Source organism: Lissotriton vulgaris, chromosome 11 (genome assembly GCF_964263255.1).
Source record: "Lissotriton vulgaris chromosome 11, aLisVul1.2, whole genome shotgun sequence".
NCBI lineage: Eukaryota > Metazoa > Chordata > Amphibia > Caudata > Salamandridae > Lissotriton > Lissotriton vulgaris.
In genome coordinates this window covers 431,441,194-431,454,324 of record NC_141699.1, presented here as the reverse complement: position 1 = coordinate 431,454,324, position 13,131 = coordinate 431,441,194, and positions in this window count along the sequence as shown.

Below are 13,131 nucleotides of genomic sequence, written 5' to 3'. Positions count from 1 at the left end.
GTCTCCTTCTCGATACTGATATACTTTTATCCTTGTGGACTTCAATACTAACATTTTTCCTTCCCAAAATTGCTTTCAAAAACTTTTTGTTCTTTTGATAATTCTTGAATTCCTTTCTTCTTCAAATTGTAAGTCCGTTTATAGAGCTTTCTTTTTTTAGTTCTGGTCGGCATCTTAATTTAAAATGTTGATGAAATTGTCAATCTGTAAAACACAAACATAACAAATATTATAGTTCACTACTAGCATATACCGTACAAATTAAAACCACAGATTCATTTTCTAAGTAGAATAAAAAAATAACAGAAAGTCTCTGAACAGAGTAGGAAATCCTGTAGTGAATGTTGGTTCTAAATTTATCACACTCCATATCTGTTTTAACATTATAGACAGTTTTAATTCTAATTTTTAAAGCATACAAACAGTACACTTTTTTCAAGAACTATCGGTCATCGTAGATGTTTTAATCTTTTTTACTACAATCTCTTTTACACTTCATGAGAACATGTCTTATCACTCTCATAAAGCAGATCATCGACGAATAGGACAAGAAAACTGTCTTCACGAATGCTTTACTATCAACATTTTTTTTATGTATTCAAAAGTTCAAAATTTACTAGAACTTCCAGCATTAGATCATCAGGGACTTCTTCAAGTCCAAAGTCCTCATCTCCTTCTACCATCTCTAAGTAAGCTGAGTCTAAAGACATGTCCATAAAATCATAATTTTCATCTATTTCCTCTTCAAAGACCGCGTCTAAAATTTCCTCCATCACTTCGTTAATGATTTCAAAATGAATTTGTTTCTCTTCTGAGGAATTCTCCATAACTAGACTCAGTTTATTCTTCTGTATCCTTTTAAAAAAATATAGAGACTAAATTATATCTGTTTTCATAAATGTATAACTTAAAAGTACCTTTACTAATTTTTAAACTACATATATTTTTATAACTTCTAACTTATTAACTCTATATATTTTAAGATACCATGTTCCTCTTGTTTTGAAAAGAAATTAGCAATATAACCCTAAACATTAACACTGATCTTTTTTTCCCATTAAATAATTACTGTTCTTAAAAGACATTTTACTGTAAAATTTCTTTTTAGATTTTGTAGATATCACAAATATTAATTAACTGTACAATTAATTTTTTGAGACCCATTTTTTGAGTTCACCAGTACAAAGTGCTATATAAACTATATGCACTCTGAAGAGAAGGCTCACACTATACAAACCATAGCATTCACTTAACAGATTACTACTTCCCACAGAGACAGTTCCTTTTATGTTTCAACAGCATACTCACCATGTAAATGTCATAGCATATACAAAATGTCATACTAACCATGAAGAACGACCTCATAATAAAGATCTGCATTAATATGTAAAACAGTGCCTATACATAGTATTATCACAGATATGCAGGAAAGATGCCCAGCACACCTAGAACCATATCATAATTCCTCTCTGTAAATAAAGGAGAAAGACTGCCAAACATATTACTAACAAGATTTCAAAAATAATGAGCACTTCACAAGAATTAAGTAATGGAAACCTGAAAGAATTATACTCCAATGATCCGTAAATCTGAACTCCTTCCAAAAGAATACATGCACCAAGCCCATTAAGAGATAATTTCAACTGTCAGTGGAGAACATCTCAAAATACATATCTAGTATAAGCAGATACAACCCATGTGAAAATTTCAAGATAAAATCATGTTCCAAAATGAAATTTTACAAACATTTTAAAAAATCTTCTTTATTATTTTCATGTGCACCCAAAAAAATTGCCTATGCAAAAATACCAACTCACCTGAAAAAAAGAATATAATTCCTCAAATTGTATAATTCAGAAGGCAGGTTGTTGCTTTTCAGCACCAAACACTATAAAAAAGGAAATAATAAAATGTAATTAACTTATTACAGACTTATTTCTTACACAACATACAGCCATTATAGCAAAGAACAAGCATAACCGATAAATTCCCCAAGATTCTCTATCATTAAAATAAGATACAAAATGTCTCATTTATGAAAGCGTTGCGCCACAGATATGTCACTTTTTCCCATGTTAAAACTGATGCACCAGCGACACTAGGCCTTCATAACTAAAAGCCCATGTGATGGAAAACAAGTGCAAAGACAGAAAATACAGGGCCGGCCTTAGGCATATGCAAGCAGTACACCTGCACAGGAGCACCAAACCCCAGGGGCCACCATGTTAATATATATCCTTAATATAATAATCCTCTGAGGATGGATACATATTTGCGTGGCGGCCCATGCCAGAAATTTGGCGTCCTCTGGCTCTGTTCCACTTCCAAACACCCTGACCCCCCCCCCCTCTTCACTGAACTTCGCACTCCACCCCCACCGGACCCCCCTTTTACGAGGCCCCCTACATACGCTCCCTGCCCAGGGCCACCATGAGCCTAGAGTTGCCCCTGGAAAATTTATAAGACACAGCAATAGTAAAAGTCAAAGAATAGGCAACATGCTGAAAAACTAAACAGTAGATAAAGAAACATATTTTTTAGATAACCCCATTGAAAAACATGTAGTGATTTTTTTAATCTACCATGCATCTGGCCCTCCAGGACCGCTTTGGAAACTCCTGCTTTAAACCTTTACATTTCATTTTTAAACCATACACACGTTTTTTTTCAAAGCTGCATATTAAACGCCTAAACACTTTTCCCTTTTTAGAATCCGAAGCCACAACTGCAACATGACTAATGCACAAATTAATTAGTGTACCTTTTCTGTTTTTTTACTCTTTATATTCTATAAATTTCTTCACATAAATGGATAGCAGCGGCTCACTACCTCCTACAGTCATAAAACTAAATCGCTCCCTTTCACTTACAAATGCCTTTGAGACGGCAAAAAAAAGTCGGGCAGATTTACAATCCCTTTACGCCACTTTGCCATCACTGTTAACATATCACAAGTGAAGCAAAAGTGCCACACGGACCATGTTAATCTACCCCTAAATGTTTATACAAATAACTTTACTCAAATTTGTATTTAGTCTTCCACATGCAAACACTTTCAATTACATTTTTTATTTAATTACAATTCCTGTAATGTTGCATACCTTTTCAAAAATACACCAGTGCCTGTTAATATGACGATTTTTTTTCATACTTCATCAGTGATATTTTTTTTTACATATAATGAAAATCACTATGACTTTTTAAACGACAAAGCTTACGCGGTAAAAATAACTCTGCATTTGCTTCCCTTTAAGAATGTAGTTTATCTACCCCACGCATGTGAACCTTGATGTTTCCATCTGGCAGCGAATACCGACCTTGAATCACAAGACATGAACAACAGCCTTATTGTCACAAATAGAAGTTAGCGTAGCATCTGTTCACACACATATCTTTCACTTAGCTAATATTCACAGACAACAGCATTCGTAAAAAAAAGTTACCTTCCTTTACAATTTGCTGAAATGACTCCCTTACTTTTTAACGCATCCTCCACTTCAAGACAGGCTATTTTTTTTATAACTACTAAGCAATGGTTTAGTGACTGCTCTGCCAGAAATTATATCAAGTCATTCTGCTACTCTTCACTCCATAGTTGGCGACCTATTTCTGTGGACTTCCTGTTGAACTGGCAGTGCTGCGACATTTGTGTTACCATCTTGTTTATTTCAAAATGGATGTCCCTCCTGTCTTTGCAAACGAGCCGGAACACTTAGAACTATTTTGCCAGAGGATGCTTGACTACTACGGCACCTTAGCACTCTGGACTTTGAATACTTCATATTGATTATCATTTCGATATTCCTATTTCTCCTGTGTACTGCCTGTATTTCATTGCCTGAGCTGTGATTTCATGTGGGCCCTGGACTTATGTCTCTGCAACTTGGTACCTCCTGAAGTGAATTACAATCATCTCATGAATCCGTTAATGGATCATGAACAGCTTTGTTGCAACGGAGGGATTATGGCCTTTGCAGCGATACAAGGAGTTCTGGGTCATTGGAATATATTCGCAGCGGCGAAAGATTTCCTGACAGACAGCTACATCGAAAACCCACTGAGCTGAGCTGTCCTCTGATGGTAATTGAGGCTCCGATAATAACAGATCATGAATGCTGCTTTCCTCTTTTCAATTGGATGGCTGACAGTGATTTCCTGTTAGAAGCAGTTGCTGCCTACTTTGCCTACACAATGGTAGGATAACTCTTATGCAAGCCATTGACGTCCACATTTCGTTTTGCCTCCCTATCTTCTTCACATTTTTTTGGATATTTTTTTAACAAGAACAGACCTATTGGCTTTACTAACAGTGGACATTATGATTTCGTGCTGGTTAAATTTTGGTCTTTTATGTGGACTAAATTTTTTTCTTCAGCTACTCGATTTTGAACTTTATTTTTTATTAAACTCTAATCTCAACAATTCTATTGCATATCTTATCTTATGTTATTTCAAACATACTCGAAGCAAAACTCGCTAATATATGCTACATGTGCCCTGATTAATGTGTAAATATAGAATGAGTTTTTTATAACTGTAAACGCCATTTCGCCTTTGAACTGCTTATTTCCGCCTCACACACCTCTGCTCCTTTAATTTTCCATAAAGTTAAATATTTTTTAATACATAAGAGAAAAATTTATTCTTTCAATAATATTTCCATTGTTTTTCGTGCTGTATTTCAAATGCAATACTGCAACCTTCAAAAGATATCTCAATACAGTAGTTCTTCTCAACACTGATTTGCGAACGATCCAACAGATTACATACATGCACCACTCGCCATTTTGTCGCTTTTGGCGCGTTTTTTTTCCCTTACACAGTAGCATAACACAAACTTGATAGTGCTTCGCATGTAGAGAGCTGATTGATAAAGAGATGATGTCTAACCACTAGCATTTTCATACATCGTTCCTAAACTGAAAGGCCAGAGACCTTCTTCCATTTATTAAAATATAATATACTTCCTCATAAGAGTGTACAATTAATTTTGCGAAACCATATTCATTTTTCATCAACTATACCGTTTGTATTCTATGTACTAGTGACTATACCGATTACTTTGTTTTTTGCAATGTCTGTACTCATATTAGATAAGGGACTTGCCTTGAAAACAGTGCATTTCTGAATAAACATTTCAAATATACACGTTCTCTCTTTTAATCCATAATCTCAACTGAAATGATTGTATACTAAAACAGTATTCATGTGTTCCACGTAACTTCAGCTGTACTAACTGAATGTTTTCTTTTGTCGACCTGACTTACTGATACTAGAACCCGCAGGCCTATAACGGCCCGTGAACTCTTTCTTAGTAGGTCGCGCACCGTACAGACAGTTGTACCTCTGTTAAAAAATAATTTATTACTGTTACCAGGCACCGCCGCAGTTCCGCTTGACTCAGAGTTAATGACTACTCCCCCGCTTCTACAGGCCAGACGCTATGTCGTATTTCACTCCTTATCACGCTTTCATCTCCACAATAACAAATACTTCTCCACCAGCCACCAGAGAACAGAGTGCAGATGCAGAGCCACTAAGTAGTGAAATACGACATACCCTCTGCTCTATGAAAGCAACCAAGCGGGAATTGTGAAAGAAAACATTCACTAGCGCTTCAAAAAAGCAATGCAATTATATAAATATTTTTTAGAAAACGTTCCAACTACTTTGATGGGACTATCTGTGTGTGCCTCCACAGCAAAGTGCCTCAGCCCTGACTGAAGGCAGACACAGACAGACACACACACAATAAGATAACACAGGGCAACGGAGACGGAAAACAGAAGGGAGATGAAGATGCAGTCAAACAGCAGGAGTGAGAGAGATATTTTTATACTCCATTTGGTACCTCAATTTACGAACACATTTACTGCACAAATCTGTGTACAACCTCATGGTCAAAACTTTTCATTTTATTTTACTCGACCACCTCCCCTTCTCACCCCACCAGTGCGAGCCGCGGCCACAAACCACAGTGTAATTTTGTCGTCTGTCATAAAGTTTAAGAATTCATTATGCATTACCACTTTTTCAAGACGGTATCACATGTAATGTACCAACTTTTCATTTTATTTCACTCGACCACCTGCCCTTCTCACCCTACGCCCACCAATGCAGGCCGCGGCCACAAACCGCACTATAATTTTGTCGTTTAACACAAACTTTATGAATACCTTAATCATTACCACTTTGGCCCCCTCCCCCCTCCCTCTCACCCCACCCCCACCAGTGCAGGCCACGGCCACAAACCACACTGTAATTTTGTCGTCTGACAGAAACTTTATGAATTCATTAAGCATTACCACTTTTTCAAGACGGTATCACATGTAATGTACCAACTTTTCATTTTATTTCACTCGACCACCTGCCCCTTTCACCCTACGCCCACCAATGCAGGCCGCGGCCAGAAACCGCACTATAATTTTGTTGTCTAACAGAAACTTTGTGAATACCTTAATTATTACCACTTTGGCCCCCTCCCCCCTCCCTCTCACCCCACCCCCACCAGTGCAGGCCACGGCCACAAACCACACTGTAATTTTTTCGTCTGACAGAAACTTTAGGAATTCATTAAGCATTACCACTTTTTCAAGACGGTATCACATGTAATATACCAACTTTTCATTTTATTTCACTCAACCACCTGCCCCTCTCACCCTACACCCACCAATGCAGGCCGCGTCCAGAAACCGCACTGTAATTTTGTCGTCTGACAGAAAGTTTACGAATTCATTAACCATTAGCATTTTTTGACGACGGTATCACATGTAATTTACCATTTCTCTCTCTATCTGCATTATCTGTCTCTCTGTTAATATCATTTTTTCACTTCATGAAAAACTTCTCTCATTATATATAAAGGCTTCAAAATCTCACAAATAATTACTCTCTATATTAAACATATTTCATACTTCATATTTCAAATTTAAATGAAAAAATTTGTTTTAGAAATACAACACATTATGACAGCCAAAAATTAGTTTAGTTTCAGACTACTAGGAAAATCAATCAATGTTTGTGACTAAACCATATTTTACGGTACATGACAAAACAAACTGTTACAGACTTACCTTTACCAATGCTTTGTACGATGTACAACAGTGACAGTCACAAAACAGATATTCGTTTGACGGAACTCTCAATTAAGCTTCTATCACTGCAACCAAAATTCAATGGCACAGATATCCAGTCAATACAGACTCATATAACTCTCTTCAGCCAATCATATTTCGTCCCGCAAAATTTTGAAATCAAATTTACATTTCAATTGGTTGTCCCTCACAATATTTTTAATGTCACATACAAGTTACCCATCACCCACTGCCATCTCTGGCTGTTTCCATGGAAACACCTCATTCTGCACCTGGCTGAAGGCACAGGTCAAAAGTTCATATCTCAACGTTCTACAGCAAACTAAGAAGACTGTTTTCCCTCCAGAAACACCTGCCTATCCACAGCTCTGTTACATGTCATTTTTTTCACACCCAATAGTACTTTTCATTTAACATAAACATTAACATGCAACGTAGTCTTCAAACTTGAGGTATTACAATCAACCAATCATTTTTATTTTTTCAACCACAACCAGCCTCATCTTTTTTTTATCCTGACTTTCAGCTTCTAACTACCATTCCACTTCCAGAACCCATCGGAGTGCGACTGCATATCCCTTGAAAATGAAGGTTTGGCTTTTAGGACACAGCTATATTCACTGGAGTGGAAAATATGCAGCAAGCAGACGAATTTCTAACCTTGATTTACCAAATGTGCAGATAACATGGATTGGCCAAAGAGGATTGAAATGTCACCAATTGATACCATTGGTGAAAACTTTTATGCATCTCCCAGAACCAGACCTTATAATTGTGCACTGTGGCGGGAACGATCTAGGCACATTGACTGGGGTAGGTCTGGAAATGCTTCTAAAAGACACCTTTCGACAATTGATGACACTTTTTCATCGAACTGCCTTGGTATATTCTAATATATGCCAAAGACAGAAATGGAATTGGTCCAATCAACATTGTGCACAAATTGAGAAAGCAAGGAGACATGTAAATAAATCTGTTTCTGCTTTCCTCAGAGATTATAGCATGGGTTCTATTTACCACAACAACTTGCATTACCACATGCAAGACATCTATAGGAGAGACGGTGTTCATTTCACGGATGAGGGAAACAGAATCTTCCTCTGCAACATCAAGCTCTGCATCGGTACTTACTTATAAATGCAGAAAAAACTCAATTAACACAAGGGCTCTTTTCAGAGCCACCTTATATCTAAGCACTCAAACTTCTGATTTATCTCCATTTCCACACTCTTGTAAATAGGTGTGCGCGACCGGGTGTGCGCACCCCGCAACTTTTAAAAAAAATATATATATATATTTTCGCGTTTAAGAGCCTTACTGCAAACCCTGAGAAAACCTACACAGCAAGACAATCTCTACCTTCTCCACTTTCCATGTTCCAACGCTTTGAAATGAACAATATATTTACTCGCAGTGACAAAATGGCGGTCAACACTTCCTGATTTCCTTCGAATCGAACGTTAACAGACGTCACGCAGCAAAAAAAAAAAATCCACTCACGCGCTGCCGCTTGAGTGCGCGCACCCGTGCGCGTGTATAGATATTTAATTGGCTTTAACTTTAATTTTCTCAGCAACTACTGAATGGATTTACACCATTCCAAAAAAAGCGTAATCTGCAAACCGGACTCTACAGTTTTGCCAAATTTCTTATAAATCCATTCAGCCGGTCGACCTGTAGCCGTGTCTAAACGTCCTATGGAAAATAACATGGAGAAAACACGTTTTGGGACCCCCCTTTTATCTCAGCCCCCACTTGACCAATCCCCCCCAAACTTTCAGGGAAGAAGCGCAGCGGACCGAGCCATCTTCTTTGAGAAATTCGCAAAGATTCATCCACCAGGGCCAAAGTTAATCCAAATAGAATGTTGGGGATTTCCTATGGAAACTAGGTCCTAACTATAACTACCTACTGGCGACCGCCAGTAGGTAATATACACACATATTTATTATATATATATACACACACACACACACACACACACACGCATATCTATACTACTATTATAAAGAGAGAACTGTGTCCTTTGAGCCAGGTAAATTCGAAAAGTACACCACCAATCCAAACACCCAAGACATATTTGAAAACCTCAGGGCGAGCAGAAGGACATAGGCTATATAAAAATAAAAAATAACATTGTTTAAAAAATGTAGAAATAAAAATAAAGTAGTGCCTTGCAAGTAGCGCCGGCCGCGATGTCTGCGTGATGACATCGCGAGCGTGGGGTGGAGCGGCGTTCAGGAGCAACAGGAAGAGCGGAGGACATGAGCGCAGGGAGGAGCGGTGAGCGGCGGTCAAGCGGTGAGGAGCAGCGAGAAGCGGGGGAGCAGTGGAGGGGTAAAATCAGCAGCGCGGAGAGAAGCGGCGGGTGAGGTAAGTGAAGCAGCCAAGAGCCACGGGTGCAGAGGGACGGGTGGAGGGACGGGCAGGAGCCATGAGTGCACGCAAGCCTGAACTGCTGCCCCCAGCCCCCTTCTGCCCCAGGAAACGCTGGGGCGGGCTGCTAGTATATATATATATATATATATATATATATATATATATATATATATATATATATATATATATATATATATATATATATATATATATATATATATATATATATATATATATATATGTATATATATATATATATATATATATGTATATATATATATATTCACTGAAAAAACCATAGGTTATAGACCATATATAGTTAGGAATTCGCATTTACAAAACCTTATTTTACTCACACAAAACCATTGAAATTCCATATATATAGCACTAACTATATATCGCGCACCCGCAATCCACTGCTGATGATGTCACATATTACATCATTCATGACATGGTCAGTGACATCACTGATGACATCACTGATGACATCTCAAATGACATCACTGATGACATCACTGATGACAACATCCAGTGACTGTATGTTTCTGTAAAGTTAAAATATGTCTTACATATTGAAGAATGAGTGGATGTTTAAGTGTCTGGATGAAGGATTTAGTAGGTGCATGACTGACTGTATGAGTGAGTGATTAAATGTGTCTCACTGAGTGCATGGGTTAGTGACTAAACTGTCTTAATTTGTGCATCATTATGTCTGTTGTTCTGTAAACTGTTGCATGTGTTGATAAGTAGCTATATGAGTAACTATATGGGTTATTGATTGGTTGCCCAAGTATTTGTATGGGAGACTGAGTGTGTGTGTGGGTGGCTGGGAGGTGTATGACTCTGTGCATAGATGTGTGAGCAGTTGATTCACTAGATGTATGGTTTCAAAAGTGCATGTGGAAACAGCTGTATGGGCGGTTGACTGTGTGCATGAGTGTATTGGTGAGTGAATGGATATCTCAGTGCTACATGTCAAAGTAAGTACATATGTAAAACACAGTACATGTGAGAGTTGACATATATAAATAACTGTGCATAAGAGCCAGTGAATGTGTGAGTGGCTGTATGGATCATTGTGAACTTGTATCAGGGATTGTATAAGAGAGTAAATATGTGTTAGTATATGTTTGAATAAGTAAAGTTTGTATAACTGTATAGTTGAGGAAATGGAGGTGTGATTGATTCTTTGCATGACTGACTAGGTGTGTGAGTAACTCCATGGATGAGTGACAGTCTGTGAGTGTCTGTTTACACTGATTGTATCTAAGGTTAATATTAGAGTCTGAAGAGGTTCATCGTATTATCACATGAATGATATCATCAGTGATGTGATCAGTAATGTCAAATGAGATTTCATCAGTGATGTCATCAGTGATGTCATTTGAGATGTCATCAGTGATGTCATTTGAGATGTCATCAGTGATGTCATCAGTGATGTCACTGACCATGTCATGAATGATGTAATATGTGACATCATCAGCAGTGGATTGCGGGTGCGCGATATATAGTTAGTGCAACTAACTATATATGGAATTTCAATGGTTTTGTGTGAGTAAAATAAGGTTTTGTAAATGCGAATTCCTAACTATATATGGTCTATAACCTATGGTTTTTTCAGTGAATTTTCAAGGTTTTGTAAATGCTAATTCCTAACTATATATGGTCTATAACCTATGGTTTTTTCAGTGAATTTTCAAGGTTTTGTAAATGCTAATTCCTAACTATATATGGTCTATAGCCTATGGTTTTTTCAGTGAATATATATGTATACATACATATATAAACATATATCATCTGTATATCTATATAAATACAAACATAAATGCATGCATACATATACTTATATGTATACAGATGCATGTTATTTACATGAAAGTTGAAAAAACACTAATAAAAGCAAAGCTAAAAAGCCACCTCATTACAAACAGAATGGCTTTAACTTAAACGAGGGCGAGATCTATTGCATTTTCAATGCTTGTTTACTTTGGTTCCATCGAGAAGGCATTCAGATGTGTCACACATTTGCCATAAATTCTGAATGTTAGCACTCTAGTTGCACATTAGATCACTGTAGTAAAGCTACTGCTCACCAGGGACATCTGTTGCTGGTATTCAAAGTGCATGTTTCAGTCTGCATGTCAGAATTTTTTTAATGAAATAGAAGAGGATTTGAGAAGTCACTCAAAATGATCCCTAATTTTTCTTTCTGAAGCACTAATCATACTTTCTATGGCAAAATTAACCCCCTCATGTTGTTCCTTTTTAAATTGAGTGTTTTCAGACTTACCACTTCATTCCAATCAAGATGGCTTCTGGTGTGCCATACTTTTGTCATAAGTAAGACTGTTAGCGCTCTAGTTGTTCTTTAGAACACTCTGGGACATTCTGTCATTGGGCTATACTTGGGGTACATCTGGGTGATATTTGGGCTACATTTAGGCTCTTTTGTCTCTGGTGGCCATCTTGGGAGACTGTATGTCAGAATTTTTTAATGAAATTGAAGAGGGTTTGAGAAGTCACTCAAAATGTGCCCTAATTTTTCTTTCTGCAGCACTAATCATAATTCATATGGCAAAATATACCCCCCCATTTTGTTCCTTTTTAAATTAAATGTTTTATGAGTTACCACTTTATTCCAATCAAGATGGCTTCAGGTGTGCCATACCTTTGTAATAAGTAGGACTGTTATAGCTCTAGTTGTTCTTTAGAACACTCTGGGACATTCTGTCATTGGGCTATACTTGGGCTACATCTGGGTGATATTTGGGCTACATTTGGGCTCTTTTGTCTCTGGTGGCCATTTTGGGAGACTGCATGTCAGAATTTTTTAATGAAATAGAAGAGGATTTGAAAAGTCACTCAAAATGTGCCCTAATTTTTCTTTCTGCAGCACTAATAATACCTTCTATTGCATAATATACCCCCTCATTTTGTTCCTTTTTAAATTAAATGTTTTAAGAGTTACCACTTTATTCCCATCACGATGGCTCCAGGTGTGCTATACCTTTGTAATAAGTAGGACTGTTAGCGCTCTAGTTGTTCTTTAGAACACTCTGGGACATTCTGTCATTGGGCTATACTTGGGCTACATCTGGGTGATATTTGGGCTACATTTGGGCTCTTTTGTCTCTGGTGGCCATTTTGGGAGACTGCATGTCAGAATGTTTTAATGAAATAGAAAAGGATTTGAGAAGTCACTCAAAATGTGCCCTAATTTTTCCATTCTGCAGCACTAATCATACTTTCTATGGCAAAATATACCCCCTCATGTTGTTTCTTTTTAAATTAAATGTTTTAAGAGTTACCACTTTATTCCAATCAAGATGGCTTCAGGTGTGCCATACCTTTGTAATAAGTAGGACTGTTAGCGCTTTAGTTGTCCTTTAGAACACTCTGGGACATTCTGTCATTGGGCTATACTTGGGCTACATCTGGGTGATATTTGGGATACATTTGGGCTCTTTTGTCTCTGGTGGCCATTTTGGGAGACTGCATGTCAGAATGTTTTAATGAAATAGAAAAGGATTTGAGAAGTCACTCAAAATGTGCCCTAATTTTTCATTCTGCAGCACTAATCATACTTTCTATGGCAAAATATACCCCCTCATGTTGTTTCTTTTTAAATTAAATGTTTTAAGAGTTACCACTTTATTCC